Source organism: Melanostigma gelatinosum (genome assembly GCF_949748355.1).
Source record: "Melanostigma gelatinosum genome assembly, chromosome: 17".
Classification (NCBI taxonomy): domain Eukaryota; kingdom Metazoa; phylum Chordata; class Actinopteri; order Perciformes; family Zoarcidae; genus Melanostigma; species Melanostigma gelatinosum.
Genome location: NC_136650.1, coordinates 2,239,879 through 2,249,572, shown reverse-complemented (window position 1 = coordinate 2,249,572; position 9,694 = coordinate 2,239,879).

The following is a 9,694-nucleotide window of genomic DNA, read 5'->3' as shown; positions in this document are numbered from 1 at the left end:
AGTTCAAACTACCAAGGCATCAGTAGCGTTTTCAAATGCCTCCGTTTTTGAGGTTCAAAAACTTCAGAGTAGTGTGGACGCTAGGCCTGAACGTAGCAAAACGTATGCATTTAAAACGTGAAGGTAGTCGTGTGGATGTAGCCTCAAGTCCCTATGGTCCATCAGTAAGGGTGGGACTTTGCCTCTCTATATCCCTAAATACTACATTAATATTATTTTCCACTTTCACTGGCTTTTGATTCATTTTTATTTTTGTGCAATATTATATCACCTGTTATTTTATAGTCTTCTAATAGCCTATTACCTTTGCTCTATAGAAATAAAGATCACTTTGAGCAACAACCCACTTGAGAACATGCAACACATACACTGGCATGTGAGCACAAACGTACACTTCTACAAAGATGCACACAAACGCACGCGCACGCACACACACACACACACACACACCGCACATCTTCAAAACCCAAATGTCCTAGTTGTGGGACAAATAAAGGGTTATCTTATTTCAATAGCCTTTATTGTAACTCATACAGAAATCTACTGCACCTAAGAGGTATATTCTGTTCTATAGACGTGCATGTGCATGCATGTGTGTGTGGGTGGTATAGGCAAATCACTGTCAAAATCCAAGAGCGCAAATGAGATCCACGCGCGCCCGTGTGTAGAGGTCCCGCGCGTGCAAATTAAACAGCCGCGCACGTATTTTACTTTGACAAGCGCTTTTACATCACTCCACGCAGAATATCTCTGCTCACGCAAGCAAATTTGCAGCATGCTTGGAGAAAACCATGCTTTAAGTGCGACTACTAGTACTGCTCTTCTGCTCGAGAAACTTTTACTTGATTTTGTTTTTCACACTGGAGCTGTGTCTCAATTCATGGGCTGCAACCTTCGGAGGACCCAGCCTTCGCGGTCTACGTGGGCCGGGTCCTTCGAGGACCGTAAAGGCTAGACCGTGTGGACTCCGAAATGAGACGGCCTACCCTACAGAGGACTTCCTGTTTGCGTCAACAGATACACATAAATACATTCAAATACAAAAATATTTTCAGTATATATACTTTGAAGGTTTTAGTTTAATGTTTTTAATCATACATTCAAAAATTCATTCATAGTTTATTTTCATAATATTATTTTTCTAAATGAATAATCAGTTAATGAAATCAGTTACTATGTTAAATAACACATTTTCAGTTGTAGTTCTTGCAATTAAAACAATGTATTGTAGGAAATTTGGGTTTAGAAGTGTGTTTTAAGAAATTATAATAGAGTTGTTTCATAATTCATAATTAAGAAATCATAATTGGAAGTGTTTTGGAATACATAATTAGAAGATTCATAATTGTAGAAGTGTTTTAGAATTTGTAGATAGAAGTGATTTGTAGTTAGAAGTGTATCTTAGTATTTGTCGCAATGTTATATCTATGTTTGTGACACTTGTGAAGTTTTTGCCAAAAGTTGCAAATCCTTATCTTTACATAGAATGTTTATCATAGAAGTGTTGAGCCATAAAAGACAGTCATTGAATGTATTTAGCCAAGGGAAAGCGAGATTTCTAGACAGGCATTTACAGATCACACCCGTGCGAGGGTCCTGCGAGGAGGAGGAGGAGGGGATTTAAAACTGTAAGCGGGAGGGCTGGAGAAGGGTTCGCTCCATTTGCTCTCCTCAAGATGGGAACAGCTGTGGTTCCCGGCTGGGATCAGGGTAAAATGCCTCTCTGCGCAGAGAATATATATCTATAGATACTGTAATTAATGTACTTCACTCTGTATTTGTATTAGCATCAGAAGCATTTAATGCTTTTGTTTATAATTGAAACCGGCTGTCTTTTTAGCAGAGGCTGGATCACATGTGGTTTCCCCACAGTCTAGGACAGTGATTCTTAACCAGTGGGCCACGGCCCACCATTGGGCGCCACCTAGAGGGCCGCGAAAAACTTTCAGTTTTGCACCTGTGGGCCGCGAGGCCGCGGGACCGCATAGGTTATCAATTGAAGACACCAGAGATATCACTGTTATCCATGAGACGCTCAGTTACGATATAGCTTCCCACCACCGGGTGGCGGTAATGCGTCAGTCAGTTGTTTAACAAGCTACACTAAGCAGAAGAAGACACTCAGCTAGCCACTAGCCCAGGGGTCTCAAACTCCCGGCCACGTCATTTTATGTGGCCCGCGAATCCGCAAGCAAAAAAAAAAAAGTTTAAAAATAATTAAAAACTTTTTTTTATTTTTTTTAAGTTAAACTAATAATAATAAAAATATCCCCATAGTCGAAATTATGAGATAGAAAGTCGAAGTTATTTGATAGAAAGTCATAACTATGATAGAAAGTCAAAATTATGAGATAGAAAGTCAAAAAGATGAGATTGAAAGTCAAAAAAATGAGATTGACAGTGAAAATTATGAAATAGAAAGTCAAATTATGAGATACTTAAACAGTTAGAAGCAGCTCTTTGGCTGCTTACTGTACATTTAACATGGAAATGTATTGTGAGTACATTGAAGACTACTTTAAACTGTGAATGCAGAGAGTTATTTAACAATATGTTACGAGTAGTTACATTTACAACCGGCCCTTTGTGGGCGACCATGATGCTGATGTGGCCCGGAGTGAAAATGAGTTTGAGACCCCTGCGCTAGCCTGTAGCAAAAGTTATGGATACGTTTTTAAAAAGAAGAAAATGAAGACGACAGTGGTGCCAGTAGTTTGCACGAAGACATACTGTTTTGTGGAGAGCTACCAACACGAGCTACGGCTCAGGAATGTTTCAGCTGCATGGATCACTTCACTGAGAACGGCCTGGACTGGCAGAACTGTGTTGGGGTGTGCAGTGATGGTGCAGCGTCAATGACCGGCAGGCGTAACGGCGTCGTCAAGCAGATACTTGATCGTGCACCAGAAGCTAAATGGACCCACTGCTTTCTCCACCGTGAAAGCCTTGCAGCTTTTTAGCTGCAAGGCTTTCACGGTGGAGAAAGCATATGTCCCCAGAGTTCCATGAGGTGATGGATGTGAGTGTGAAAACCATCAACTTCATTAAAAGTAGAGCTGTGAACTCCAGATGTTTTGCGAAGCTTTGTGAACTCATGGAAGCAGATCATGTCCAGCTGCTCTATCACAGTGAGGTGAGATGGCTCTCAAGAGGACTGGTCCTCAGTCGTTTGTTTGAGCTGAGGAATGAGGTCTTCTCTTTTCTCCTCTGGCACATTACTATGCTGACACAAAGTTCACAGCTAAACTTGCCTACCTCTGTGACATTTTTTCACTGCTGAACATCTCACTTCAAGGGAGAAATACCAACATATTTGTTGTTGCAGACAAAGTTCAAGCTTTCCAAAAAAAACTTGCTTTGTGGACAAAGAGGGCCCAGGAAAAGAGGATGGACATGTTTCCACTTTTGTCTGACATTTTGGAAAACTCTCCTCAGGTGCAGATCAGTGACTCAGTCTCTCAGCACCTCTCACAACTGGCAGAGAAATTCAATGACTACTTTCCTGAGGATCCCAGAGACGGACACATGTGTATTTTGGACCCATTTTCTGTGGATCCCACTGAAGAAGACGTTGCTTTGCCCTCACATCTGGAATCCCAGCTTCTGGAAGTTTCCACCGACAGCACTTTAAAGTTGCAGTGGGGCAAACTGGACCTGGGCTCCTTCTGGATTGCTGTCTCAAAGGAGTACCCATGTCTAGCACTGAGGGCTGTGAAACACCTTCTCCCATTCACGACCACATACCTGTGTGAATCAGGATTCTCCAGTGTGGCTACAACTAAGACCAAAGCCTGAAACAGACTCGGAGCAACACTGGAGGCTACTCTGAGAGTGAGCCTTTCCCCCATTCCACCCAGACTGGATCTGATGGTGTCTGAGAGGCAGGCCCAAGTGTCTCATTAAGAGGTGGACACATATATGAGTTCACGTAAGGCTATATTTTCATTTGCACTTCATTTAAATTTTATTTATAGTTTTATTTAATTTGAAACTTATTATTTTGAATGTATTTATTTTATTACCACATATTATTTGTCAAATTTCCATTTTTTTCTCAGATTTTTTGAGAGTCCCTCTTTTTTTCTGTAGTGAAATCTAATTATTGATTATTTTTGAGTTAATAAGCCTGACTTGAGCCTTTAAATTTGTTCTTGTATGAGCTTGATTTGTTCCATGAATTGTTAGCCTGTTGGGCTTCTTGTTGTGTATTCAGGTTTACATACACATGATGAATAAATGTCTTTGTGATCATCACATTGTATCATCTCATTTATTTGACAAGGGTTTTGCTTGTTAAACTGTAAGTGGATTTAATATAGTCATTGAATACAAATCAAACCAAGAGTGAGCTCAATTAGTTAAACGAATACAGTGTCAATATTTGAATGGGCCCCGGGCCACTTTGTGCTTGAAAAGTTGGGCCCCGAGGTCAAAAAGGTTAAGAATCCCTGGTCTAGGAGGTCCCTGAATCATAACAGTATTTATCAATAACTTTATTTTATTTCATTCATACATACATATATATTTACATGTACATATATATATATATAGCAATCCTAAGGCAGAGAAAATTAATCAAGACAGTTAATATTAACAGCAGCAAAACAAATGTCAGCAAACGTGTTTATTAACTTGCAGTACACATGCCGCTTCTCCAGCTCTCGCATCAATCGCCGCCATGTTGGTTCAAATGAAATCTTCACCGGCACGCAATGCATCTCGGGATGTGCTGGGCCGTGAAGGATCCATCAGATGTGTCCTCCAAATCTGGGACCAAAAGGCTGCATTCGTCGGCTGCATTGAAGGCAGTGGCGGGCCGTCAGGGCCTGCAAGGCCTTCTCTGCTGGCCTAAACAGAATCACAAAGCTATTTATTAAAAAAATTATAAAAAAAAAAAGAAAATGCATAATTTATAATTTATTTTATAATTTAATAATTTTTCTTAAATGCACTACATGTATTATAATTTATAAAAATATTTTTCCCATTATTTTATTTTGTCATTGCACAGCTACTGTCTTCCTCAGTTGCTCTCAGTTGCTCTCAGATCTCACCTCTGTGTGTCTATGTAAGAACAGAGCCAGATGCCTGCAGACTCGGCTCTGTGCAGTGCAGAATAAAGTACATGGGGACGATATTGTTGATTGTCAGTGTTCAACCAATCAGATCTTTAGTTTGACATGTTGGGCGTATTCTTTGACGTGTCAGCGGCCGCTTGCGGCCTATAATGACGTCAGCATTACGTACCACTCGTGTCCAGGTGCACGCGCTGCCGCGCTGCAGAGTGTGCTGTGATTGGTCAGTGGGCGAGCACGTGACTATCGTGACTCGAAACTTAACTTGCCAGCAGAGCTTAGTTGGAGGAGTAAGAGTTCAAATTGAAAGATATGGAAGAAATGATAACATCTTTAGGGTTTTGCCTGGTGTAGATTCAACCCCACAGCTAGCAGCCTGACTCAGCAGGAAAAGCTGGACATCGTAAGAAATGGTCAGTCAACCCCACAGAACCTGATCCCGGCCCCGCTGCGAACCTGATCCCGGCCCCGCTGCGAACCTGATCCCGGCCCCGCTGCGAACCTGATCCTGCCGCAGCAGACCGGCGAAATATAACTGGGGAGGCTCGACTGTCACTGGTGTCCATGAATGGAGAAGGCCTTCTTACTGGAACTGAAACGATGTACTGGGATTAAACTCTTTACGTTTCGGTAAGTGACAAACTGCGTTTGTTTTTTACATAGTAACGTTACGACTGTTCATTTGTCTATCGTGTCGTTTTTATGAATAATATTTGAATGGCTCGTGCTCTTGTGTGGTGGAATGCGTGGATCTGCTGATTGAAGGACTCTTCAACAAAAATGCGAAATGGGACAGCACGAGTGCAGCGCTGTGACGCAACCGGTCTACGAATGCAGCCTCCGAAGGATGCAGACCCTGAATTGAGACACAGCTTAAGTGGGCGGACCCAGTCACCATTGTATAACTACAATGAATTGGTTACAATCCTGGTCTTTAGATTGGCCGGATATCACTGTGAGACAGCCGCTAGGTGGCGGTATAGAGGTGTTTTTCAGATTGCACTACATCTCAGAGGTAAATAATGTACTGTACTGACACATTTGACTGACACTGATGCATTTTGTGTGCATGTGTGATACACATGCACTCAAAATGCTCAAAATAATTTCTATATGCGTTTCAGTAGTGTGCGTGAGATCCTTTTAGCCGTGGGGGTGAGAGGTTAAATCTTTTTTGATGAACGGAAGGCATTTAACGAGATGTTTAACTCATTGTCGCACAGATGCGTAACTCAGCTGTGTGATGTGTGTATCGGCTGGTAACAGTTTTCTTTTGCTACTTATTCCGATTCATTTATTATTTATTTATTCATGTTATAGTGTTTCAGTTGCTACTATTATTGTTATATTATAAATACATTATTATTATTATACTTGGGCTATGCATCTTCTAGGTCCATAGTAATAATAGTCTGTTGTCATGTTTTATGGTTGTCACCCAAAAAGATGAGGAAAATATGAGTCGCATGCAGGAGAGTAAATAGGTTTTTTCCATTTTCTGTTCATTTTTGGAAATTATTGCATCTCTGTCAGGTCTCGTAATATTTTGTCATTTCAGTATTTCCTGTTTTATTTTACTGTTGCTTCAGTCTTCACTTCCTCCCTTTGTGTGTTTGTCAGCCTGCCCCATGGTTGACTGTTAATTTTTCTGTAAGCTATTAATAATAATAATTTGAATGTCAACATCATGAATGAAGCTTCTATATATTCGGTACAGCTCTACGAGCAACACAACACTATTTTGAATTTGACTGACACCAATTTTGGGACAATCAGCATATTATTGTATTTTTTTTAGATGCTTTTCTTTTTCTTTTTGGTGGTTTACATTGACGTGCACAGACAGCCTACATTCATAGCACTGAGACCATGTTTCAAGTGTGTGTGTTTGTGTGTGTGTGTGTGTGGGGGGGGGGGCTATATGTGTGATCCAAATTCCAGATTAAAAAAGATCTGATGTGCATGTTTTCTTACATGATTATGTGGCTTTTAAAAAGTAGTAGTATACTTTGATGAACACATTTGTCTGAAAGGAATAATAATCGTGTAAGAAAACATACACATAGCTGATGACAGCTCACTAGCTGGAGTCCCAGCAGCACCTTGGCGAGCGCAGCTCAACAATACACACACATTCAATAGCATTCAATGGCTCACAGTAAAGCCAGATTTACTCTGTATCCATCAATATGCTACAGTTCAAAAATATATGAACAACTTCTAAACAGCAACTAATAAATAAGCTGTTTAGTGAATCCCGTTTTCTATAAAACCATGGACTGCTGTGCATGACACCTCAAATACAATCCCTGGTGGAATAGCAGATGTCAGATTGGATGTATGTACCTGTACGTATATGACAAGTTTACATTTTATGTTTGTTTTTTATCACAATGACTTCTCTTCTGTCTCATAATTCTAGGTTAGGTGTTAGGTGTGTAGGTGTTTGCTGAAGCACACCAAATGGTATGATGTATTTTGGGATCAAAGAAGCGCCTGTAATAGGTGGACAAACACTGTTGTACCTGTTATTTGTACTGCTTACTCGTTCCGCAGCAGTATTGGTATTGGCATTGGCAAGCCCTTCTAGCTTGGTAGCTATGTTTTGTCCACAATTTCTCTCACAAAACTTTTCTTCATACTTAATGTGTAATGTAATGATGTAATTCATACAAATCCTTGTTCTTTCCTAAATGGTTCCAAAGAGACATACATCATATTCTCAAGCTTTTTGATGAATTTAGTAAATGGTAAATGTACTTGTATAGTCGTTTCTAATCTTCCTACCACTCAAAGCACCCATTCATACACTGATGACAGCAGCTACCATGCAAGGTACCACCTGCCCATCACGACTCGAACTCAGTCACACACACCGATGGCCTTCAGAAGCAAGTGTCTTACCCAAGAACACATTGACATGTACTAGAGGAGCTGGGATTGAGGGACAACCCGCTCTACGTTCTGAGCCACAGTAAGTGTTTCAGTGATCAATAGTAACCATGGCGCATGGGGTAGAGAGGGGTGTCCACTAGCCGCAAGGTTGGAGGTTCAATCCTTGGCTAACACGTGTCCTGTGGCGAAGTGTCCCTGAGGAAGACACTGATTTCAGTGGGCTCCCCGGCGGTCCTCAGCAGTCCACTGCTCCCTATACACGCGTTAAATGCAGAGCATACATTTCCCCAGTGTGGGACTAACAAGGGAATGATTGCTTTCATTTATTTATGAGAAAACTGCTAATTCTGCAATTCTTCACAATAAAGTTCTGCTGTTATTTTGTTATCTAAAAGCTTTTATTTTGAAGCAGCAAAATCAGGAAATGTTACGTTAAGTTGATGAGAGACCTACGTTTGACGAATTGTCCAGATTGTGCCCACATGCTGTCCACACCTCACTGTACACCACCGCATGTGGCCTGGCTCCCACATCCCACAAGCAGTATCCACTCTGGGAGCGTAGCCTTGATAGTTCATGTGTGAGCATGATCGCATGACAAAGAGTAACAACAGCATCAGACCATTCTCCATTCTTTCACTTCAAACTGGCAGCAGGAGCAGGATTTCAACCTTCCAGTTCAAGATTTAAGAGATTTAAGCTCTAACACACTGCTGTGATGATTTCACACACACTGCTGAGAAACACAGACAGAGGGCCGACACAGCAGATATTTTGAGTTGATATCTGTGTGTGTATAATACGTGTCTGTGAATACGAGGTCCAGTAGAGAATGCGAAGGTATTTGTGTGTGTTAGTACAGGGATTCCCAAAGTGTGGTGCGCGCACATAATGTGTTAGTACATAATAGTGTGTAAAAGGTTTCATATTATGAGTGACAGGTTCAGCTCTGAATGTGCAAGCTCTTAGTCTGTGTGTGTGAGCGTGTACACAGTGGGCTCTGTGAGTGAGTGTAAGAGGTTCACTCATGAGTGTGAGAGGCATATGTAGGTAATTATGAATTATGGCCTATATGGCACCCCATAATACCAAGGTTTCAAATATGTTGGCAACAATTTTCCTGTACACTTCATTTTTCACTGTGGTCAGCACCTTTCCAACAGTGGTGTGGGTTCCCCCTCTCTCATCAATGATACTATAACCCAAAAGAAGTGAGAGGGGGTGGTAGGTAATAGCTGAAGCCATGAATCTCCTGAAGATTAGACAGAACAATTATCGTTAGCAACCTGGTATCTGCTCTGTGGCATCGGTCGGCCTAAATCCAGCCTAAAGTGCTAATACAAAGTTATGGATTTGACGTTATGCATTAAACCTCTGTGGATTACCTCCTTTTCTTTTCTGAGACATGGAAGCTTTTTAAATGTAAGAGCCTATGTTCTCAGCCCTGCCGATTGGAGGAGCCTCTCATTAATGAGGCGAGAAGGGGTGTTCAAGAAAGCACAACGCCACGCCTCACCACCTCACCTGTCTACCATTGGAGCACCCAATCGGAGAACAGTGGATGTAGAAAAAAACAAAACATCAAATGATCGAAAAACATTGGCGTTGAACTTCAAAAAGCCAACAAATAGTATTTAATCACTGTCACTGTGCTTGCAATAATTTCACCAAAAACAAATATTTCAGAGACAATCTTATTTATTTCTTTTGACTTACATCCAATC